The following is a 25,179-nucleotide window of genomic DNA, read 5'->3' as shown; positions in this document are numbered from 1 at the left end:
ATTACATATATATTTTACGCATTTTACAGCGATTGTTTTTAGGCCCTTTTACAGCCACGACACATCTACCTTTCGTAATTCATTGCTCCATTGTCAACTCATGAACACACTGGCCTGGCGCTCTTTGGCCATACCTGGCCCTTGCGCCATTAAGCACCATACATCATCATCATCAGTTTCATCGCCATGCGTGAGGAAAAGATACCTGTGACATACATTGCACACCATACTTGGTCCCGCCGGGAGCACTGTACGGCGTCGCCCTTCCTCGGGTCCGTGTGCAGGCGTCGGGAAAACCGGCAGGCATTCCTTCGCCGGCCGTTCCAAACCCGTGTACACTGTCTAGTGGATACACTTGCCGCCACAACCGGGGAAGAAACACACACGCACCCACTCACACCCGCACAGAAACACATTGGAAGACTACGGAGGCGGTTTGTCCGCCTACCGTGTCTCCGCCGCTAAGTTGGGCCGCGTTTTTAAAGTACAGCGCCGAATTCCTGGGGTTTTTGGCGGCGGCTCGTCACTGCCACTACCTGGCTCTGGCCTTTTACCGACGAACTCCTCGTGGGAGCGCTTCCCAACTGCCAGGGCGGCAGCCTCCTGGCTGAAATCCGTGGTCTCGGGGTTCCTAGGCTCCACGTTGTCGGGAATTTTGGCTGCAACTGTCGTCGTATCCTCTATCTCGCCTTCGGATTCCGGCTGAACCTCACGTTGCACTTCTACGGCCACCGCTACTGCATTGGACGTCGTCGGACTATGCTTCGTCAGCGGCGTCAACGTAGGCCCATCCCGAGTCGCTGGTTGCCCAGTTTCACGGGCCGCATCATCCGCGTCCGCCTCGTCCATTAGCAGCTCAGACGAGTCTTCACTAGTCCAGGGGCCAGCGACGCTCGCATAAGTACGGGCACATTGGCCGTCTTCGTGGCCGAACCGTCGGCAGGCTCCGCAACGTGGGACCCGACAATCTTTACGGATGTGGCCCGTATTCCGACAGCGAAGGCATAACGGAGGCCTGCCTGGCGTGACGACAAGCGCCAACTCACCGCTAACGTTGAGCTGGTGCGGTAAGTCGTCGAGTTTCACGCCAGCTTTCAATTTCAGTGTGACGAGCCTCGTTGTGGAGCCCTTCTCTGACATACCCCGCACACGCCAACGCTCCCGGGAAACTTCGGTGACTTTTCCGTATGGCGCAAAGGCGGCGCGTACGTCTTCGTCCGGCACGTTGTGCATCAGCCAGTGAAGCTTGAGTCGGACGTCCTGGTTCGCCGGATCAATCACCAGGCAGCGGTTGCCTCTCACCAGCAGCTCACCGACGCTGACTATCTTCGTTACTGCTTCAGAATCCTTGAGAGTAACGGCCCAGACGTGGCTCATCCGATACGCCCCCAGGGCAATAACATCGGCGAGCAGCTCATCCTGAGCTAACGTGTCCCGGAAATCCTCGACCCGATACGGGCGGGCCCTGATATCGGCGTGCAAAAAGACAGTATTTAGAACGAAACGCCCTGTAGGCAGTCCTGGCAAACAACCGGGTATGAACTTTGCTCTTCGGTAGCCCTGTTACCGCGGCCAGACATGGCCGCTGAAGCCGCTCCTACGGAGCCTGTCATCACACGTCCGTCACGCTCGGTGGCCGGAAGCAGAATCTACTCGGCAACGACGGCGCACACGTGTGACAGCACTTCTGCGCCACAATTATACGCCTTCACGAAGGCATTCCAGAAAAAAAAACTACCACTACGCAGCCGACAGGATTCGAACCTGTGCGGGGAGACCCCAATGGATTTCGAGTCCATCGCCTTAACCACTCGGCCACGACTGTTTTTTTTTCTTTATTGCGGTCTGTCACAGATACAAAGCATTCAACTTACTTTGGAGAGAACAAAACAGTGTTATAATGAGCATTACGTATCCTTGTGTTAGTGCATGTATTAAAAATGGTTTAAGGTTACCAGCGTATCTAACACAGGTAACTAGTCTGGTGGCTCAACCTGCGATTTATACACATCTCTTATTTGAGAGACACTTTCAATAAAATACTGTCTGGCTGGTTTGGCGTCCACATCAGCATTTCATATGGTCATTCGTGTTTTCCAAATGCTGTGTAGGCTCAGAGTCATTATCATGTCATAGGGCACGCCATTTTCATTTTCAACCGGGAGAAAGCGGATACCGTAGGGCGATATAGGGAGTTCTTTTTTCAGTGTCCTCTGCAAGACATCCCAGGGGAATACTGCATCCCAGCAGTCTAAGAAAATGTGCTCGATTGTCTCAGGCTTTGAGCAGATGAGACAGTTAACTGACCATGGTACAAACAGTCCTTTCTCTTTCAACCATGGTTTTACTGGAAGAGTGTTGGTGTGAAGCTGAATGAAAAACGTTTTAACTGAGGATCGGACTGTCATTCTTTTAACACGTTGCAACACGTCACGTTCTGAGCCCACACAGTACATGGCACGATATAGAGGCACTCGTAACATAATGTCAATAACATCCTTGTATAAACGCTTTTTTGACACATTACTTAGATACGCCATTGAAAATCGAACTTTTAGCATTCTAAACGACATAACAACCTCACGAAGAAAGCCGCGAACACATCTTTCTTTTCTTGTACTCGATACAATAAATTCAGGAATTACGTCACTCAATCGTAATTGCAAAATTGTTCGCCGAAATCCGTGCTTTTGGTCATGCAAAAAAATAAACCTTTATACAACTTGCTTGATAAATAAATGCACTAAACTTAGTCCTCCGCTACGGACTGATCGAAATAAATTTGTTCTACTAGTTCTTTCCCATGTTGAACGCCACACGAACACTGCGAAGACTCTGTGTAACTTTGCGCGATGGCACGAGACATACATAGCACTTGAAGAACATACCACACTTTTGCGACTAAAAACACGTTGCAAACTGTAGCGCGCGCGAAAACGGAGAAATCGCGCCCACCCCATTTATCAGTTTGTTCCTTAACACGTTCGGTTTCTTCGTTCCAGTATTGCGTGGTATCGCGGTAGTGTTCTAAGGGCACCCCGAGATATTTGACGGGTGTCATAGTCCATTTCATGTTAGCGAAGTAATCTGGAGTGTTGACCCACGGTCCGTGCCAGAAGCCCAAACATTTTTTTCCAATTGATCACACTGCCCGTGAGCGAGCAAAATAACTCTGCTTCTTTAACGCTTTCCTTAACGCTTTCCTTGTCGTCACAGAAGACTGCTATGTCGTCAGCATAACACAGTAGTTTCACATCGCTTTTGAGCAATCTGAAGCAGTATATTTTATCATTGTTGAGAATCTTTAAGCAGAAAGGTTCGAGAAAAATTGCGAACAATAATGATGATAATGGGCACCCTTGCCTGATACTACACTGAACGCTGAAGCTTTCGCTAACAATTTTGTTCACAATTATGCTAGCTGAAGTGTGAGTGTAACACATTTGCACACCACTAGTAATCACAGACCCAACATTAATATACTCCAAAAGACTAAATAGGATTTCATGGGATACGCGATCGAAAGCATTTTCTAGGTCAAGTTGTAACATTGCCACCCGTTCTGAAATATTGTCGCAGTATTCAAGTATACTTCTGGTAACATGAATGTTGGTAAATATCGAGCGTCCCCTGATTCCACAAGTTTGGTGAGGTCCTACCAAAACTGCGATCACGGTTTGTGATCTTTTTGCTAGTACTTTCATATATATTTTGTAATCAACATTGCTTAAACTTATCGGTCGATAGGACGAGACCGATAAGAGCTTAACCGGATCATCTGTTTTTGGGATTAATACAATGTGAGAGCACTTGAAAGATGGGGGCACCACATTTTCTTTATATGCTTCGGTTATTACACAATGCAGGGCTCTTGCCAGATCCTCTTTAAAAGCTTTGTAAAAAGTACTGCTTAAACCATCCGGGCCTGGAGATTTCCCTACAGTTAATTCATGAATTGCTTCTTCAATTTCACGCGCGGTAATATCTGCTTCAAGACGCGTCTTCACATCATCGTCTGATCTTGGCATTAAGTGAAGGTACTCATTTTCAAAGCCGGTTGCAATTTTCATTTTATGACCTAACAGATTTCTGAAGTACTCTACAAAAGCAAGTTCAATTATCCGTTTGTCATTTGTTATGGAACCCTCATACTGTATTTCTTTTATTTCATTTTTAACGGCATAACTTTTTTCGTCCGTTAACGAGCGTTTCGTCGGCCTTTCTCCCAACCCCAATCTTTCGCTACGAGCGCGAACAATGGCCCCTTTATACCTCTTGACATCTATAGCCTCCAGTTTGTCTTTTATTCCTTTAATTTCATTATTCAATGCCCCTGATTGCAGGCTTTCTGCGTTCAGCAAATAGTCCAATTGACTACGGAGTATAAATTTTCCTTGTTTCTTTCACTGCATCGCATTGCGCATGCTCCCTCAATTGCATTGATCTTTATCTCTTGTTTGAACAGCTCCCACTCAGCGATAAAGCTGTCCGTTTTAGACAGAAGTCTTTCTATACTTTCTTTTGCTTTGTTCATAAAGTTATCATTGTCCAGAAGCTTGTCATTAAACTTCCAAAGTGCCAAACTGAACGACGGCCCTTTGCACTTTGCTCCTAAGGAAATCATAACCAAGCTGTGATCACTGAACGAAACATGTTTAACGTTGTAATCTTGGCATAACGGCACTATATTTGCAGATACGTATACTCTGTCCAAGCGTGCATGGCTTGCACGTTGAAATGAGTGAACTGTGGCGGTCTTTCGGCAGCTAGAATATGACCGATATCTTCGAGAGAGTGATCCTGAACTATCGTGCTTAATTTCATGGCACTGTTGTCGCGTACTGGTTCGTTCCGTGCTCTTTCGGCAGCAGAACACACACAGTTAAAATCACCCCAGGAATAGAATAATCCTTTCGCTATTTAAAAAGGATGCAACGCTTTCAAAAAAATCGTAGCGCTCGGTTTTTCTGTTGGGCGCGTACAAACAAATGGCCCGCCACTTCAAAGCAGAGAACAAAAAATCACACAGAACTAACAGTCCAGTTTTACACACAGTCACAGTCTCTACTACGATTCCCAGGGAGTTACGTAATAACAAGGCATATCCGCCGGACGACCCCACTGCATGACAAACACATACATAATGGCGTCGAGTAAATGGTTCTACCATGCGGTCTGTCTGAGCCTGGCTTTCGACTTTCGTTTCTTGAATCGCTACGATGTCGAGGTCATTCTCCAGTAAAAGACGGCTCACTTGATACTGTCGACGCCTTGAAGAAAGGCCTCGCACGTTTGGCGTGCCTATGCTAAGGGGCGCGTCAAGTCTTACTGCCATTTATAAGAGTGATCAAACAGGTCGCATGGCGCTCACCTCGTTCTGTGGGACACTGAAATTTCACTGGTAGCTGGTGTAACTGCGGTTGCCGCGGGCGAACACACCGTGAGTGTCTTATCAACAAGGCACTGGGGTTCAAGCCCCTCAGCTTGTCCTCCCTCACTTTTTGCATGCGTAGCGCCTGAACCAGGGAGTTGAGACAGGCTTCTCTGAAACAGGGGGCTACGAGCCCCCCGGAATGTGACGGTCCGCCGGTACGCTGGGTTTCGGCTAGAAGCTCGGGCGGCACCCTTGGGACGCTTTAGTGGGTGGCTCGCCGGCACTGGGCTCGTTTGAGGCCCCATTCCCTGCTGCTGTTCCTCACGTGTTCTTTTCCCTGCGCCGATCTTCGAATCCGTCATGTCAACGTCTTCGGACTTTTCCAAAGGCGTCGGCTGGCTCATATTTTTTTTTCCACTGAGCTGCTGGAAGCACTGGTTGTCGTGACCTGAGACGGTACAGGTTGTACAACCTGCGTGTCGTTATCCTGTTTCTCGTCTGCAATGGGCGACGGCAGCGAAGGGGGCGTTTCCTCCGACTCGGTTTCTCCGGTCTTGCGGGTGGCAACTTCCTGAGCTTCCAATTCATCCATTTGTAGCTCTGCATTTTCGTCCCACGCAGAGCGCCCTGTGACCTTCGCGTAAGTCGTCACGCAGTCTTCCTCAGCGTGGTCAAAGCGTTTAGACAGTGCGCACCGAGGGACACGACATTCGCGTCGTATATGACCGGTTCCTTTACACCGTAGGCAGAGTGGAGCTCTTCCGGCCACTACTACCAACGTCAGGTCCCCTGCTACTCGTAGTTGATGTGGAATGTCTTCCTTGGTATACCCTGCCTTGAGTTGAAGGCTGATAATGCGCGTTGTAGAGCCTTTGTCTGAGAAACATTCCGTTCGTCATCGCTCTCTTGCCAATTCGGTGACCTTGCCGTAGGGTGCAAGCGCAGTCCGTATGTCTTCGTCGTCTACATAATGAAGCACCCAATGGAGCTTTAGTCGAACGTCCTGGTTGTTCGGGTCCACAACGACGCAACGGCGGTCCTTCACGGAAGCGTCGGTTGCAGAAAGCAGTCTCTTATTTGCCTCCGTATTCTTGAGCGTGACCGCCCCCACGTGGTTTATTTGGTATGCCCCTAACGCTTCAACGTCAGGGAGCATTGCCAAACGCCCAAGAGCATCTCGGATGTCTTCTACTCGGTAGGGTCTTCCACGAACATCCGCATGAAAAAATACATTGTTTAAAACAATACGACCAGTTGGAAGAGGAGGCAAAATAATTTCGTAATCCTGGTTGGCACTGGCAGCATTCCTGTTACCGCGGCTAAACATGGCCGCTGACACCGCCCCAGAGGAGCGAAACATTCCTCGACCGTTCACGGCGGTGGAAGGAAGTGGGCTCGGCCACGACTGCGCACACGTGCGGCAGCGCTTCTGCGCCACAATTACACGCCTTCACGAAGGCATTCCAAAAAAAAACTACCACTACGCAGCCGACAGGATTCGAAACTGTGCGGGGAGACCCCAATGGTTTTCGAGTCCATCGCCTTAACCAATCGGCCACGACTGCGCACACGTGCGACAGCGCTTCTGCGCCACAATTACACGCCTTCACGAAGGCATTCCAGAAAAAAAACTGCCACTTTCCGATCGTTCTCAATATTGGGAGCATAAACACAAATCACTCGCCAGCTTGCGTTACAAAATAAAACATCGCAGACGATCAGCCTCCCCGTGTCATCAACATGTACACTTTCTTCTTGTATGCCTACAGAGTTCTTCAAAATAAGTAGGCATCGACTGGACCTACCCACAGCGTGGGACACGCAGACATTGTAACGAGGGCGGAAAATTGAAACCATGCGGTCCGTCTGCTCTTCTGTCTCAACTTTGGTCTCTTGTATAGCGGCAATATCAACATCGCTTTCGAGAATCAGGCGACTCAGCTGGCATTGCCGCCTTCTGGATGCTAATCCTCTCACGTTAAGTGTTGCAACACGTATAGGGTTCTGTAGTTTGCTAGCCATTTTTTACTTCTTGTTTAAAGGAGCCGATGAACCACATGGCACGAAAACCGCGAGCGAATCAAGTGTACATAACAAGAGCGACCCATCACTTACAATTCTCGTTAGAGGATCCAGTCCCATGCTCCCAGTCTCTACCGTCCATGAATTTCAACCGCGCTTTTCCATTCTGCGCGGTTATGGTGCCATAATGTCACCATAACCGCGCACGTGAATCACAGCACTACTAGGGCGGCTTGGCCGCCGAGCGCGGATCGTCCAGTATGGACGGCCGCGGCTTGAAAGAGGGCCTCCGAGTCCCCGAAGATTTTGAAGGTGGCTCTTCACCACAAACTTTACCGTCTATGGTTTTTTTTCACCATCGTTAGTCTGGTCCCGCGGTCGCTTGCCTGCCTGGGTGCTAGTGGCGCTATCAGCATCTGCTATGCTCTCCTCTGGCTCGAGCCCAGGTGTCGCATCTTCGTCGGGCGTATGGTGTACGTCCCCCGAAGTGGTTGCCTTGTCGCTCGTTTTTTCTTGCGCCGCTACCTGGGATGCGGAGACGACTTTCCCTTCAGCGTCCTGTTTACTGACCACGGAAGAACCTGGCGCTGCCACAAGTGGGTCACCTGCGGCGTTAGTTGCGTCGTCTGCGTCAGCCTCATCCATTAGATGCTCAGCTGGATCTTCGCCGGCATCAACACTGGTGACGTTCGCATATTTCGGCGTGCACTCCTTCTCGTCATGGCCGAACTTGCGGCAGACATTGCACCGTGGAACTCGACATTCTCGCCGAATATGGCCCTTGCCACGGCAGCGAAGGCACAGTGGCGGTCTCCCGGCCACAACGACTAGCGCCTGCTCGCCGGCTACACTTACTTGATGAGGCAATTCATCCCGCTTGAGTCCCGCCTTCAGCCTGAGGGTTACAAGCCGCGTTGTTGAACCTTTATCAGTCATGCCATGCACACGCCAACGCTCCTTGCTGATGTCTGTTACTTGTTAGTACGCTGCAAAAGCACGCCTGACGTCTTCGTCCGGTACGTTATGAAGAAGCCAATGGACTTTCATTCGCACGTCTTGGTTGGCAGGGTCAATAACGACGCACCTGCAGTCTTTGACCTTCAGCTCACCCACGTCGATCACTTTTTTGACAGCCTGCTCGTTCTTGAAAGTAACAGCCCACACGTGGCTCACCCGATACGCCCCCAAGGCAACCACGTCGGGGAGTAACGTCAGACTCGGCAACGCATCGCGGAAATCTTCCACTCGGTCGGGGCGGGCCCGATTGTCGGCGTGCAGAAACACGGTGTTTTCGCCACATTTTCCTGTTGGCAAGCTTGGCAGAATCATTTTGTAGTACTTTTCCTGTTCTTCCGTTGCAAAAAACGTGTTTCCGCGGCGAGTCATTGCCGCAAGAGCCGCTCCGTTGGAGCCCATTAAAAAGACGACCGTTCACTTCAGTGGCCGGAAATGGAATCACACAGCCACGACTGCGCACACGTGTGACAGCACTTCTGCGCCACAATTATACGCCTTCACGAAGGCATTCCAGAAAATAAACCACTACGCAGACGACAGGATTTGAACCTGTGCGGAGAGACCCCAATGGATTTCTAGTCCATCGCCTTCACCCCTCGGCCACGACTGCGCACACGTGCGACAGTGCTTCTGCGCCACAATTACACGCCTTCACGAAGTTATTCCAGAAAAAAAACTACCACTACGCAGCCGACAGGATTCGAACCTGTGCGGGGAGACCCCAATGGATTTCGAGTCCATCGCCTTAACCACTCGGCCACGACTGCTTTTTTTTCTTTATTGCCAGTCCTCGACAAAGAACAACATAAAATTCCATAAACACTATACAAAACAGCAATACATACATTTGTTGCCATCCGCTACTGCGGCATGACGTTGTCGTATTAAAATTCATTGAGTGCTACCAGGGGTTCAACCCTGGACAGCCACTCGGGAACAGTCTGTTGTGACTTCAACCGTTCCACATAACGATGCATGCATTCTCGGAAGTATACACGCGCTGGTCGGGCATCAGGGTCGCAGTGGTACCCCGCCATTCTCGAGCGCCATAGACAGTGGAGGCCCATAAGCATGATTAGATCATACGGGAATCCTTCGTCGTCATCTATTGGCAAAAAAACTGATTCCTGGGGGATCTATCGGTAGCTCCTTTTTTTAAGGTCCTTTGCAATCGTCCCAGAAATTTACCCCCTCCCAACAGTGGATGAAGACATGATCTATGTTTTCCGGTTTTTTACAAGTGAGGCAGTTGTTTCCCCATGGCAAGTAGAACTTACGCTGTTCTAGAAATGTTTAACGTGTTAAAGTACCGGTATGTAATTTAAAGTAGAACGACTTGGTGCCTGGTTGCACTGGCATCTTTCGCACCCTTTTCTAAACGTCTAGGCCTTGGCCTCCACTGTACACGGCTCGGTATATGGGTACAAGCAAAACACTATCACACAAATCACGATATAACTTTTTGCGTTTTACAGTCCACAAATATACATTCGAAAAACGAACACGCAAAAAAAGAAACACTGTTAACAATTTCCCGGAAGAATCCACGCTCTGAACCTATCAAGGTTTGGGTACTGACAACAAGCTCGGGAAGTGATCTTGATAGTCTCATTTGCATCACGGTGCGCCGAAATGGGTCATCTGTATCGCGAAAGAAAAGGAACCTGTTAACAAGTTGACGCAAGAAGAGGTGCGCCAACCCAAGACCGCCATCCTTAACACGCCGGAAAAGATTATCTCGGCTGCATCGCTCCCAGCTTGATGCCCACACGAGAACAGCGAACACGCGGTGGTGCAATTTCTGCACATTAATCCGTGAGCACTGGAGGACCTGCATTACGTACCAGATTTTCGTCACGAGGAACATATTGCACGCGGTAGCTCTCCCGAATATTGACAAGTGGCAGGCTTTCCATCTGTCCGCTTTTTCTTTTATCTTTTTTGTCCGCTCCTTCCAGGACTCGCTACTGTCCTTGTAGGCATCAAGGGGTGCGCCAAAGTACTTAACTGGTGTCGTAACCCAGCTTACGTTTGAAAAGTGGTCTGGGGTAGACACCCACCTTCCATGCCAAAAACCCAAACATTTCTGCCAGTTCACAAAGCTATTGGTGACTTCACCAAACCTTCTGACGATACTAACAGCATTCAACACACGCTGCGTATCTTTGCAGCATACAGCCACATCGTCAGCATAGGCCAATAACTTGACCTCTGCTGCTTGCAGTTGAAATCCGTTAATGTAATCATTTTGGATTATAGCCTGACATAGCGTTTCTATGTAAACACAAAACAAGAGTGGGCTGAGTGGACAACCCTGGCGAACGGAGCGCTTCACATTAATGGGGGCCCCCAACGTCTGATTAATTGTCTCGTATAGCAGCTCCGGTACGCCATGGTCACCCCCTCAGTGATTATGCGGCCAAAATTGACATGTTCAAGGATGGTAAGCAAAATCTCATGCGAAACGCAATCAAACGCTTTCTTCAAGTCCAGCTGCAGGATCGCTACTGCATCGTACATGGCGTCACAACACTCAAGCACACACTTCATCTTATGAATGTTAGTCAAAATGGTTCTACCGCGGATGCCGCACGTCTGGTGCGGCCCGACTACTTCTTTAATAACTGACTGCACCCGACGTGGTAGTACCTTCATCAATATTTTGTAGTCGCAGTTGGTCAGCGCTATGGGTCTGTAGGATGAAAGTTGCTGGAGCTTTTCGGTCTCTTCTGTTTTAGGTATTAGTACTGTATGGACTGGCCAAAGGATGGTGGAAGCATTTTCAGTTCGTATGCTTCATTGAAAACTGTGGTTAGTCTAGGGGCTAGGTGGTTTTGAATGTTTTGTACCAAGCGGCACAAAGACCGTCTGGACCTGGTGACTCACCAGGGTTCAGGTCTTCGATAGCCTTCATCACTTCAAGTTCTGTTATTGGCCGTTCTAACGCCTCTTTAACTTCACTGGACAGTTGCGGCATTCGATCCAAAAATAAGCGTTTGAAACCTTGCATATTGACGGCCCTGAATGCGAAAAGCTTTTGAAAATGGTCAAAAAAAGCTCTCCCTATGTTATTGTTATCGGTTACTACCACCCCGTCGTGTTCGATGGCCTCAACCTGCTTGCGTCTGGAGGGATTTTTTTCTAGTCCCAGCGCTCTTTTCGTAGGCATTTCCCTGCACGCTAGTCTTTCTGCTCTCGCGCGCACGAGCGCACCCCGATAGCGCTCTTCGTCGAACGCCTCGAGTTTCTTCTTAACAGAGCGCATATCTTCTTGATAAGCACCCGGTTTCATGCATTCGAGCGTCGCTAATTTTTTAAAAAGTGTTTTTAAAGCCTGTTCTCTTGCCTTTTCTTCATATCGCAGTACACTACTCCTTTAGATAGCCTTCATTTTAATACTTTGCTTCAGCAACTCCCATTCCTCGCCAAACTTGATAGAACTGTCTGTTCCAAAACTATTCAGAGCAGTCACTACCAATTCGTTAAACGTGCCATCAGGTAGAAACTGAGCGTTCATTTTCCACAATTCCCAGACAAATTCCTTTCGATCTTTTTTATGACCCACCCTGCATTTTACCAGGCAGTGGTCAGAAAACGATATTGCAGTCACTGCGTAACTCTGGCATTTATCTACTAAATCGTATGATAGATACACACGGTCCAATCGTGCGTGACTTGCACCCTGAAAGTGAGTGTACCTCGCGTCTCGGTCACCAAGAAAACACTCAGCGATGTCTTCTAGTTCAAATTCGCTTATAATATGCGCCAGGATGCCACTGCTTTTGTCATGAACAACCCGTCGCGTAGACCTATCCAGGGAATTCAATACGCAATTGAAATCACCCAAGCAGGCTATTATTTTGTTTGCAGAGAAGTGTTGCCTTAGGTTACCAAAGAAATTTTCCCTCTCTTCCACCGTATTAGGCGCATAAACGCACAGTACGTGCCATTGGACATCACAATAGCTGAAGTCACAAACGACTAGTCGGCCAGAAGTACATGAAAAGTAACACTCTATGACAAGCCTTGGGAGCTTCTTCACGAACAATACACACCCAGCCGACGTCCCTAAGGCGTGGCTCACAACCTTATAGTACATATAGGTGAACCATTGCACCATGCTCCCGGTCTGCTCCTCGCCGTCTACCTTGGTTTCTTGCACGCCTAAAATGTCGACATCTTGGTCCACTAGCAGTCGGTACACCTGACTCTGCTTCCTTTTGGCGGCCAGACCTCGAACGTTTAGCGTGCCCGTAGCAGCTCCGCATTCATTTTTCACAGTTCCCACACAAATTTGTTTCGTTCTTTCTTGTGACCAACCCTGCATTTTACCAGGCAGTGGTCACAAAAGGATACTGCAGTCACTGCATAATACTAGAATTTTCGACTAAGTCATCTGACAAATAAATACGGTCAATCGCGCGTCACTTGTGCCCTGGAAGTGAGTATACCTCACGTCTCGGCGCCCTCGAAAACACTCAGCGATGTCCTCCAATTCGTATTCGCGTAGAATCTGTGCCAGGATATCGCTGCTTTTGTCATGAACTACGCGTCGCGTATACCTATCCTGGGCACTCAATACGCAATTGAAGTCACCAACTAAGGCCATCATTTTGTGCACCGAGAGGTGATGCTGTAGGTTAAGAAATAAATTTGCCCTTTCTTCCACTGTATTAGGCGCATAAACGCACAACACGCGCCAGTGGACATCGCAATAGCTGAAGTCAGAAACGATGAGACGGCCAGAAGTGCATGAAAAGTAACCTTCTATGACAAGCCCTGGGAGCTTCTTCACGAACATTACACACCCAGCCGATGTTCCTAAGGCGTGGCTCACTGCAGCATAGTACTTATAAGTGAACCTTTTCACCATGCTCCCGGTCTGCTCCTCGCCGTCTACCTTGGTTTCTTGCAGGGCTAAAAGGTCGAGGTCTTGGTCCACTAGTAGTCGCTACACCTGACTCTGTTTCCTTTTGGCGGTCAGACCTTGTACGTTTAGCGTGCAGAGGCTAAGCGACGGGTTGGAAGCCATTACTGATACAAAAAGGAGGGGAGAAGGCCCGGAGCATGGTGCTCACCTTAACGTCTCGCAGTCCGCCATACGCCTCCGTGGCCATCCGGTGGCCGTCGGTCGAGTTCATCTGCGGTTGATTTCGCGGCGAGCCTACGGTCGGCCTCCAGGTTCGGCTTAGTCGAGCGCTTTCCGGACAACGTCTTAGCGGGCGGAGCCTCAGAATCACCGCCGGCCTTTCCGTCGACTTTCTCGTCCTGCTCGGGGGACCTCTTGACCGATGCCGAGACGCTTTCGGCGCGAGCGTTGGTCAGGGTCGTGTTGTCTTCTGCTGCCTGCATAGCGTCAGTAGCCTGCTGGGGGGTCTCGTTTCCTGCCGAGGTCTCCGTCACGCTCCCGAGAGTTGCTGCTGGCTTCGTGGGGGAAGGGACATCATACCGTCCTCCTTTCGTTGGGGTGGTCATCCCGCTCGCTTCTGCCGCCGCGTTGCCGCTTCCGGCTCCCTTGGCCGCGTCCTCCACCTTGATGACGTCCATCATGTGGTCTGATGTCAAAGGCTCGCTCTCTGCCGAACCCGCGGCTACTGCGTAAGAGCGTACACAGTCCGCGTCGACGTGGCCGAAAAGCCTGCACCGGGAGCAACGATGCACCTTACATTCTCGTCTAACGTGGCCAGAGCCCTCACTGTATAGGCCGACCCGGGGCGACCACAAGTGCGAGTTCCCCGGCGACGCGGATATGGTGGGGCAAGTCGTCGACCTTCATCCCATTCTTCAGCTGCAGTAGCACTGCTCGAGTCGTCGAGCCCTTGTCGGAGACACCATCCACTCGCCAGCGCTCGCGGGTCACCTCGGTCACCTTGCCGAAGGAAGCCGGTGCCGTCTTCACGTCCTCGTCTTCCACTCCATCCAGAGGCCAGTGGAGACGCAGCTTCACCTGTTGTTCCTTCGGGTCGATGACCAGGCAGCGACGCCCCTTCACTTGCATCTCTCTTAGCGCAGCCAGCTTTTTGGAAGCTTCGCTGTGTTCATCGTCACCGCCCACACATGGTTGATTTGGTACGCTCCAAGGGTGACAACACCCAAGAGCATACCAACAGCTTGAAGAGCGTCCCGAAAATCTTCTACACGGAATGGGCGAACACGAGCGTCGCCGTGCAAAAACACCGTATTTGATACGATACGTCCTGTTGGTAGTCGTGGCAAAATAATCTGGTAGTCCTTATCATCCTCAGTCAAAATCCTGTTGCCGCGGCTGACAGCCGCATTGGCCGCTCCACCGAAGCCCATGATTCCGCGATCCGTTAAGCTCGGAAGCCGGAAGCAGAATGCTCGGCCACGACTGAGCACACGTGTGTGACAGCACTTCTGCGCCACAATTATACGCCTTCACGAAGGCATTCCAGAAAAAAGAACTGCCACTGCGCAGCCGACAGGATTCGAACCTGTGCGGGGAGCCCCCAATAGATTTCGAGTCCATCGCCTTAACCACTCGGCCACGACTGCGCACACGTGCGACAGTGCTTCTGCGCCACAATTACACGCCTTCACGAAGGCATTCCTGAAAAAAAAACTACCACTACGCAGCCGACAGGATTCGAACCTGTGCGGGGAGCCCCCAATAGATTTCGAGTCCATCGCCTTAACTACTCGGCCACGACTGCGCACACGTGCGACAGTGCTTCTGCGCCACAATTACACGCCTTCACGAAGGCATTCCAGAAAAAAAAAACTACCACTACGCAGCCGACAGGATTCGAACCTGTGCGGGGAGACGCCAATGGATTTCGAGTCCATCGCCTTAACCACTCGGCCACGACTTTTTTTGTTCTTTATTACCATCTTGGTACAAAACACAAAGTAACACACACACATCACTTATATCACTTTACACGTAAAAGATGCGAGCAGTGATCTGCCCTGCTCACACCAAATGATTAAAAGCGTTTCAGCTGAACAAGGTCATCCATTATTCGGAGCCACTCTGGTTGTTCCATTTAGGCCTTAAACAGATCTCTTATATAAGATATGCTCTCTACAAAGTACTCACGTATGGAGAGAACAGTCTCATCTGCATGTCTGAATGCCGTTCGGTTTTTCCATATACTGTGTAGGCTGGTAAGCATAAACATGTCCCAGGGTACTTCGTTTACGCCATCTACCGGTAGAAATCGTATACCGTAAGGCGATATCGGTAGCGGCTTTTTAAAAGTTCGTTGCAACACGTCCCAGTGAAATACAGGGTCTGTGCAGTGAAGAAACATGTGGTCTATTGTCTCCGGTTTTCGGCAGATTAGGCAGTTTATGGACCAAGGGACAAATATTCCTTTTTGTTGAAGCCATGGCTTCACGGGCAGTGTGCCAGTGTGCAGCTGAAAGAAGAATGTTTTCATCGAGGGCCGCACCGACATTTTCTTAACTCTCTTCAGGACATTTTTGTCCGAGCCGCCACAGTATATGGAACGGTACACAGGTACAGGCAACATAGTGTCAATGAGATCTTATAAAGCTGTTTCCTTCTATCATCAGCAAGATACTGCGCAGAAAAACGAACTTTCAAACGCTGAAATGCGCGCATAACTTCCCGAAGAAAGCCGCGCACCCGCACGTGTTTCACAAGGCTGGATGATACAACATATTCAGGCAGTGCTACTTTGAAACAAATTTGCATTACCGTCCGCAAGAACGCGTCTTTTTGGTCTCGGGGGAACAGAAATCTGGCCACGAGATGCCTGATAAACAAATGAGGCAAACCTAGGCCCCCTTTTCCCGCAGATAGAAAGAGATTTGTGCGACTTGTCCTCTCCCAACTCGACCCCCAAATGAACACTGCGAAGACTCAATGCAATCTCTGGACGCTGGTCCGTGACATGCAAAGCGCCTCAAGCACGTACCACACCTTTGCCACCAGAAAAAGGTTGCATACTGTGGCCCACGCAAAAATTGAGTGATTACGGCCACCCCATTTCTGCGTACTTTCTCGCGTGCGCTCAATTTCCGTTTCCCAATATTTTGCAGGCTCTCGATAGTGGTCTAGCGGCACCCCCAAGTATTTGACAGGTGATGTTGTCCACTGAACACTCTCGAACATAACAGGTGCGTAATCCCAATTGCCGTGCCAGAAGCCAAAGCACTTTTCCCAGTTTATCACGCTTCCGGAGGCTTTGCAAAACCTAGCCGCGTCTTTCACCGCTTCAGCTATACTGTCTTTATCTACACAGACAATAGCGATATCATCCGCCTACGATAGATCTTTAACTTCGGTGGACTACATTGTGAAGCCTCGCACTTTTTCGTTTGACATAACTTTCAGGCAACAAAGTTCCAGATACAGTGCAAACAACAATGGAGACAACGGGCACCCTTGTCTCACTGAAGAACGAACAGCGATACTTTCACTCATTTGCTTATAAACAATGATGTTTGCGTACAACCAGCATATGCCATTTTGACACCTTCCAAGAGCACTCGGCCAACATTCACGTGTTCAAGGATAGAAAACAGGATATGGTGGTTGACTCGGTCAAAGGCCTTTTCCATGTCTAGTTGCAACATTGCTACGCGTTTATCAAATGCATCGCATATTTCAATATGCTCCGTGCTACATGAATATTTGTCTGTATCGTGCGTCCTTTAATCCCGCACCTTTGGTGTGGGCCGACGATAGCTTTTATTACATTCTGCAACCTTCTGCCTAGAACCTTCATGAAAATCTTATAGTCCACATTCGTGAGACTTATGGGCCGATAACCTTTGACTGACAATCTCTTTACTGGGTCATCACTCTTCGGAACCAAGACGACGTGAGTTCTTCGAAAAGACGGAGGCATTATCTGTTTTTCGTACGTTGCTTGAATTACGTTGTGTAGAATATACACTATGTCTCCTTTGAACGCTTTGCAAAAAGCTGCGCCCAGCCCGGCCGGTCCAGGTGATTTACCAGAGCTTAACTCGTCGATTGCTACTCCACTTCCGCTGCGCTAATCGGCTCCTCGAGCCCAAGCTTGACTTCATCATCTAAGATAGGCATCAGTGCCAAATATTCCGCCGCAAGGCCCTCTTGTACGTTTGACTCGTGACCCAGTAGTCCTCCGTAGTAATCAACAAACGCTCTCTGAATAGTGTTCTAAATCATGAGCAATTTCGCCCTTGTATTCTATCCCTTTTATCTCGTTGTTGACTGCATATCGATTTTCGTCCCAGAGGGACCGTTTTGTCGGCATCTCGCCCAACCACAACCGTTCTGTACGTGCTCGTATGACTGCTCCTTTGTATTTTCCTTTGTCCATCAGTTCTAATTTATTTTTTGTTTCTGTTATTTCTTTTGCAAACTGGCTCGGCTGCGCACTTTCCAAACTGAGAAGCAAATTTAAGCGGCTATGAAGTTCTTTTTCATCTGCCTTCTCCCTTTGGCGTAGCACACTCGCTCTTTCTATAGCGCTCATTTTTATTTCCTCTTTAAAATGTTCCCAGTTTGCAATAATGTCTCCGTGCTCATCCGTTTGCAAACAGTCCATTTTTTCTTTTACTGTACGCACTAAAATTTCATCCTCCAGAAGCTTTACATTGAATTTCCAAAGATTCCAGTTGAACTTCGACCTTTTGGTCTTCGTTCCTAGTGAAAACATTACCATGCAATGATCGCTGAACGCAACGTTTTTAACCAGGTAGTCATTGCACATTGGGACCACGCAAGCTGACACATAAGCTCTGTCCAGTCTTGCATGACTTGCTCGTTGGAAATGCGTGAACTGCGGACGGGCTCCTTCTGACAGTGCACTCCCAACGTCTTCCAAGTTGTACTGTTGGACAATTGCACTCAGAAGTAACGAGCTTTGATTTCTAATGGTCGCCTTTGTAACTCTGTCCTCGGGCAGGCAAACGCAGTAAAGTCGACCATAAGGATAACACACCTAGGAGACTTCAGATAGGCCTGCAGCATTTCGAAGAAAGCTTTGCGCTCAATTTCCTTATTTGGCGCATACACACACACTACGCGCCACTGTACCTCAAGATAGGAAAAATCACACATGACGAAACGCCCTGTGTTGCAAACTGTAACACATTCTTCAATAACACCTAAAGAATTCCGGATGAAAATGGCACAGCCTCCCGATGTCCCAACAGAATGACAGACACATACATTGTACCGGCTTCTAAAGGGCTCAACCATGCGGTTCGTCTGATCTTCACTAGCCACCTTTGTCTCCTGCACTGCCACTGCGTCCACATCGTTCTCGAGCAGTAAGCGACTTAATTGGTAATGACGTCGCCTCGCTGCCAGTCCCCTTACATTAATCGTGGCAAATCTAAGTGCTGCTTTTGTTTTGACTGCCATGTGCGCGACAAATTAAAAGGACGGAACCGCTTCGTGCTCACCTTCAGCCGCAAAACGTCGAAAAGAGGAGTACAGCAATTGTGTCCTTTCAAGAGTTCTCGAGCACACCCAAGAGATGCGCGGGCCCTCCGCAGCACGCAGTGTCAGCGCGCTGCACTTGATAGCTCCTTCGTGCGTCTCCTCCCATCCTTTGCCAAGCCAGAAGAGAGCCATGACTTCTACGTCGGTGTAGTCGTCGCCGGCCTTTTGTCCGGCGGGATGTTGGGTTTAGGACGAAACGTCGGCCGGCGCTGTCCTGCCGATTTGGAAGGTGATTCATCGATGCTTGTAGGAGGACCTCGAGACTCTTCGACGCAGGCCTTGTCGTGGGTCCTCTTTGCTGCCGCACTTCTAAGGCTCGGTTGGACGACGTCCATGCCTTCTTCGTCCTCTACTGGTTTTACACCTTCAGTAGAAGCACTTTGGCTTCCTTTTCTTTCCGCAGCATCAACATTCAGGTCTTCAACAGCCTGAAGAGGCACAGCGGTCTTGTCCTCGGTCTGTGTCGTTGCCCCGCCTCCACTAATAACGTTAGGCGTAGAAGCTGGCGACGGCACGTTCTTTTCTGCTGTTCTAGTTGCCTCCTCGGCTTCATCTGCATTCATGACAAGTTCAGAATGGTCCTCTCTTCTCATAGGCCCTGTGACATTTGCGTACGTTTTGACGCACTGCGACTCATCGTGGCCGAAGCGGCGACACTGACTGCAACGGGGTACTTTACATTCACGTCGAACGTGTCCTGAGGTATGGCACCTAAGGCAAAGTGGGGCGATTCCAGGAACAACAACGAGGGCCTGTTCTCCGGCAATGCGTAGCTGGTGCGGCAGGTCCTCAACTGTAACACCCGGCGTCAACTTCAAACAGACAGAACGCGTTGACGAACCTTTGTCCATGACTCTTTGAACACACCAACGTCCCTTGGCGACTTCCGTCACGGTGCCGTACGGTGCAAGGGCTGTTCGCACGTCTTCATTCTGCACATTGTACAGAATCCAGTGGATCTTCATCCTCACGTCCTGGTCACCGGGATCAATAACAACGCACCGACTTTCTTTCACTTTCATTTCACGGGTGGAGAGCCGCTTCTTCATTCCTTCGGCTTTCTTGAACGTGATAGCCCAAATGTGGTTCATTTGGTACGCCCCCAAGGCGATAACCTCGGGGAGCAGTGCCAAACCGATCAGTGCGTCGCGAAAATCCTCGACCTTGTAGGGCCTTGCTCTGACGTCGGCGTGCAAAAACAGCGTATTTAACACAATTCGACCTGTTGGTAGCCGCGGCAAAATAAATTCGTAGTCCTGATCACTTGAGCCAGTAAACCTGTTTCCGCGGCCAAGCTGGGCCGCTGATACCGCTCCGTCGGAGCACATGATTTCACGTCCGTCACGCTCGGTGGCCGGAATGAAAACCTCAACCACTCGGCCACGACTGCGCACACGGGCGACAGTGCTTTTGCGCCACAATTACACGCCTTCACGAAGGCATTCCAGAAAAAAAATATCACAGTTTCGCCCTAAGGGCGAAGCAATGAATGCGATAGCAACATAGCAATGTCATACGAAGTAAGGTGAGCGGCTTTGGTAGCAATATGAATTGTAGTAAACATGAGCTGATTAAGAAAGCAGGTGTGCTGCGGCGTAAGTAGACCGACTTGAAGAGAGACTCGATGACCACGAGAAGGCGCGTGTGAAACGGTGGTGTTGATGAGAAACGCTTCCCGTGGGCCGCGCGTACGAAGGGACACACCTGTAGTGCTGCACTGCCGATCCGGGCAGCATTGCATGTGTAGGGTGCGTTGGAAAATGTGACCCGACTATTACTAACTGATTGAACAAGCGTGGTGTGAGCGCGCACAAACAAACACGAATAGATCACACTGAATGACTGCAGACAACGACTGTCAAAACGCTGGCAGCAAGCATACGCCGCAGCGGCGGAAGGTACGTGTGGTCTATCGCTTCAACGGAAACTGAGCGGCGAATGCACGGCGCATAAAGGTCAGAGCCGTGTGGAGATAAGAGACGGTGCGGACGAGCGAAGAGCGCGGTTGTTGGCGGAGTAGAAGTGCGCCAGAAATTCGGTTGAAGTGTCCATATAATTGCTATCGCAATAAAAACTACAACTACGCAGCCGGCAGGATTCGAACCTGTGCGGGGAGACCCCAATGTATTTCGAGTCCATCGCCTTAATCACTCGGCCACGACTGCTTTTTTTTCTTTATTGCCTGCTTTGACACTAGCGAAAAAATACAAATGTATATATACAGTGCACCGAACTCACATCAGGCGGGATTGTCATATAAAATTTCTTGAGGCACACCAGCTCATCAAGAATGCTAACCCAGTCTGCGGGTTCACTCTGTGCACGGTACACTTCTCGTATAAAAGAAACACTTTCAATCAAGTTCTCTCGCGTAGAGCGTACATTGGCGTCAGCATGACGAACAGCCATTCTCGTCTTCCACAAACTGTGAAGGCCCAGGACCATGAACATATCAAATGGTATTCCTTGATCGCTTTCAACTGGCAGGAATCGAATTCCATACGAGGTTATGGGGAGTTCTTTTTTGAGAGTGCGCTGCAAGACATCCCAATGAAATACTGCGTCCCGACAATCAATGAAGGAATGTTCAATTGTTTCGGGCGTTCTACACAGCCAGCAGTTTGTTGTCCACGGTACGAATACTCCTTTCTGTTCAAGCCATACTTTAACGGGGAGGGTGTTTGTGTGTAGCTGGAAAAAAATGTTTTCGCAGCAGGTCTTACAGGCATCCTTTTGACTCGTTTCAGCACATCTTTTCCTGGGCCTCCACAGTGAACCATCCTGTACAGTGGGGTAGGTAGCATACTGTCAACCAAATCGACATACAGTTTTTTTCTTTCTCATTGAGCACAAGTACTCCAGCGAAAACCGTGCACAGAGTATTCGAAAAGACGCAACTACTTCACGATAATAACCAGTCGCTCTTCTACTGATAACACTGGATGTAGTTAAAACAAATTCCGGCAGTTCTGTTGCCATTCTCGCCTGAATGACAGTGCGGAGAAAAGCATTTCTTTCATCGCGCAGGAAAAAGAACCGCGCTACAATCTGTCTAATGAACAAGGGCGAGAGCCCAAGGCCTCCACTGCGAACATTGCGAAAAAGGTTTGTACGGCTAGTTCGCTCCCAAGTGGAATTCCATATAAAGGTAGCAAACACTCGGTGCACTTTTTGAACATTGACGCGAGACATGAACATTACTTGTAGTATATACCACACTTTGGCAATCAAAAAAAAAAAAACTTTGCAAGCTGAGGCACGTGCAGACATTGATAATCCCCGGCCTTGCCATCCCTTTATCTTTTCTTTCATCAATTCTTTTTGTCCGCTCCATAACTGCGTCGAGTCTTGATAGTGCTCAAGGGGCACACCTAGATAGGGGGCAGGCACTGTAGTCCATTGCATTCCGGCGAAATAAGTGGGCATCGCGTCCCACCTTCCATGCCATATGCCAACACTTTTTTCGAAGTTTATCTGGGCACCCGTGTACTTACAGAAAGATCTTGCCAGGCGGACAGCCTCGATCACGCTTTCCTTGTCTTCACAAAAGACGGCGACGTCATCTGCATAGGCTAGCGTTTTAACTTCAGCGGCGTGTAGCCTAAAACCACGTATGTTTACATCATGGATGACTGCCACACAAAAAAGTTCGAGGTATACGGCAAAAAGCAATGGAGACAAAGGACAGCCTTGTTGTACAGACGAGCGGACTGGCAGCTTCGAAACAAGGCATTTAATCATTACAATCCGCGTTGAGCACTCTTCATAAGCCATTTTAACGCGCTCTAAAATTATGTTCCCAACATTACAGCACTGCAATATAGATAAAAGCACCTCATGTGACACTCAGTCGAAGGCCTTCGCAAGGTGGGGCTGCAACATCGTCACCCGACCCCCAATGTCATCACAACATTCTAGCACATTCCTTACAATGTGGGTGTTGGTGAAAATTGTGCGGCCTTTAATGCCACACGTCTGGTGTGGCCCTACAAGCTCCTTAATCACGCTTTGGAATCGTCCAGCCAGTACTCTCATAAATATATTGTAATCTGTGTTGGTCAGACTTATCGGTCTCTATGAATCTACTAAAAGAAGCTTTTCCCGGTCATTGGTTTTTGGAATCAACACTACGTGTGGCATGTGGAATGGGGGTGGCACTTCTTTAAAGTCATACGCTTCTGAGAGTAGTCTGTGCAAAATACAGGAAAACTCTTGACTGAATGATTTGTAAAACTTGGCGCCTAGGCTGTCTGGCCCTGGCGACTTTCCTGACGGCAACTCCTCTATCGCCCTTTCAATCTCGGGTACACTTATTGGCATTTCAAGGCTTTCTCTAACGCCGTCTTCCAACCTTGGCATTTCGCTCATGAATTCGCTGACGAAGCCTAGTCCAGAGCGTGCTCCATTTCCGAACAATTCCCGATAATGATCAACAAAGGCTCCCTCGATTAAGGCAGCTTCTGACGTCACCTCGTTTTGAAAACGTATCTGCTTAATCTCATTTCTTGACGCATGCCGCTTTTCATTGCTCATTGCCCGTTTGTTTGGCATCTCACCCATCCATAACCGTTCGATCCGAGCACGTATAACTGCAGCTTTGTATCGCTCTGCGTCAATAACTTACAGCTCATGTCTTACTTTCTTTACATTTTCCGCAACCCGATCATGAACCGTATTTTGTGCGGTCAAAAGAAATTCTAGCTGTCTTTGCAGCTCTCTTTGTTTCTGCAGTTCTTCATGCTGGCGGCTGCTTCCTCTTTCGATCGCAATGAACTTAACTTCGGCCTTAAATTCTTCCCATGCAGCCGTAAATTTGTCATGCTTGTTTGTCATCAACTCTAATATCTTTTCCTTTACTCTGCGCACAAATGGCTCATCATCAAGCAGCTTTTCGTTGAATTTCCACATGTTCCAGTTGAATCGTGTTCTTTTAACTTTTTCTCCCATCGCGAAGCTCACTAAGCTATGATCCGTGAACGATAGCGGTGTGACATTTTAACTGTTACAAAGGGGGATCAAATCTAGTGAAACATACGCTCTGTCCAGCCTTGCTCGGCTGTTTCCTTGAATGTCCGTGTACTGCGGTATCGTACCGTCGGTGAGAATTTGACCCACATCTTCTAAGTTGTGGTCGTCAATAGTGAGCTCAAAAAAAGAGCACATTTGTCACGAACATGTTCCCCTCTGATTCGATCTTCCGCAGTACACACACAAATAAAATCACCAAGAAATATGATGTAGTGATCACACTTTAGATACTGCTCTATATACACAAAATACAACGATCGGTCATTCACAATGTTCGGCGCATAAACACATACGAGCCGCCACGACGCTCCAGAAAAAGAAAAATCGACAATGAGCATGCGACCAGTTTGACATACAGTTACACGTTCTTCAATAATGCCAGCACTCTTCCGTATAAGCAATGCGCACCCGCCTGATGTACCATTAGCATGGCATACGCACACATTGTAATGTGCCGTGAAAGGCGTCACCATGCGATCGCTCTGCTCTTGAGTTTCGACCTTAGTTTCTTGTAGAGCGACAACATCGAGTTCCTTCTCCATACACATGCGACTGAGTTGATACTGTCTCCTTCGCGCTCCGAGGCCACGAACATTTAAAGTGGCCACTCTTAATGCTGTCTCTAATTTCACCGTCAATAGTCTGTATGAGCAAGCCGATTGCAAGGTGCCGCTGAAAAACAAACCATCCCAACAATTTGTAAAAAAATTTCCAAAAACAAATACTCAACGACAAGCCGCTCTAACCGCACGCGTACCTTTACAGTGTACGCGTAGGCTAATTCTGAAGTGGCACCCATCTCTTGACGACGCTACTCCGGGCGCCCCAGTAGGCGCCGGGTCCTAGGTAGGCGGTTCTGCCGCCGTCCGTCTGTCCGGCGGGATGTTCGGTTTCGGGCGAATGGACACCCGACGACTCGCCTGGGTTTTCTGCGGCGGTTCGTATTTGGTCTCGTTGTCAAAGTCCTCCTCCTGGCTGCTCGTTACGTCCCTTGCTCTCTTCGTAGCCGCACAGCTTGCACTCAGGTCTGCGACATCCATCATTGCAGTTGCTGGCCCGCGCTCTGCTGTACTGGCCCCGGCAGTGGTGAGTTCTATGGCCGTTTCTTCTTTGACTTTTCCGTCACTTGTCTGCACTGCAGCTTTCTGATCAGTAGTTACCACAGTTACCACCTTCGAGGCTATGGAAGCCTGCTCAGTGGGCCTCGCAATTGTGTCGGCCTGCAGAACTTGCGCGCGGAAAGACTCATCCACGTCAGCTTCATCCATTAACAGGTCGGCCACGCCCTCCGGAAGCGCCGGTCCCGTTA

The 25,179-nt window shown here is 49.2% G+C and overlaps 7 non-coding genes across 7 annotated transcripts; all 7 read right to left on the bottom strand.

The window, feature by feature from the left end:
- Window positions 1-1,743: 1,743 nt before the first annotated feature.
- Window positions 1,744-1,825, bottom strand: Trnas-cga (transfer RNA serine (anticodon CGA)). Its single transcript has one exon. It is a non-coding gene; the product is annotated as a tRNA-Ser (tRNA).
- A 5,032-nt stretch (window positions 1,826-6,857) lies between these two features.
- Trnas-cga (transfer RNA serine (anticodon CGA)) lies at window positions 6,858-6,939 on the bottom strand. The gene has a single exon. It is a non-coding gene; the product is annotated as a tRNA-Ser (tRNA).
- A 2,002-nt stretch (window positions 6,940-8,941) lies between these two features.
- Window positions 8,942-9,023, bottom strand: Trnas-aga (transfer RNA serine (anticodon AGA)). The gene has a single exon. It is a non-coding gene; the product is annotated as a tRNA-Ser (tRNA).
- A 75-nt stretch (window positions 9,024-9,098) lies between these two features.
- On the bottom strand, window positions 9,099-9,180 carry Trnas-cga (transfer RNA serine (anticodon CGA)). The gene has a single exon. It is a non-coding gene; the product is annotated as a tRNA-Ser (tRNA).
- A 5,667-nt stretch (window positions 9,181-14,847) lies between these two features.
- Window positions 14,848-14,929, bottom strand: Trnas-cga (transfer RNA serine (anticodon CGA)). The gene has a single exon. It is a non-coding gene; the product is annotated as a tRNA-Ser (tRNA).
- Window positions 14,930-15,005: 76 nt separating this feature from the next.
- Trnas-cga (transfer RNA serine (anticodon CGA)) lies at window positions 15,006-15,087 on the bottom strand. The gene has a single exon. It is a non-coding gene; the product is annotated as a tRNA-Ser (tRNA).
- A 5,838-nt stretch (window positions 15,088-20,925) lies between these two features.
- Window positions 20,926-21,007, bottom strand: Trnas-cga (transfer RNA serine (anticodon CGA)). The gene has a single exon. It is a non-coding gene; the product is annotated as a tRNA-Ser (tRNA).
- Between the last annotated feature and the right edge of the window lie 4,172 nt (window positions 21,008-25,179).

This window comes from Dermacentor silvarum, chromosome 1 (genome assembly GCF_013339745.2).
Source record: "Dermacentor silvarum isolate Dsil-2018 chromosome 1, BIME_Dsil_1.4, whole genome shotgun sequence".
In the NCBI taxonomy this organism is placed as follows: Eukaryota; Metazoa; Arthropoda; class Arachnida; order Ixodida; family Ixodidae; genus Dermacentor; species Dermacentor silvarum.
This window is presented reverse-complemented; position numbering and strand designations above follow the sequence as displayed.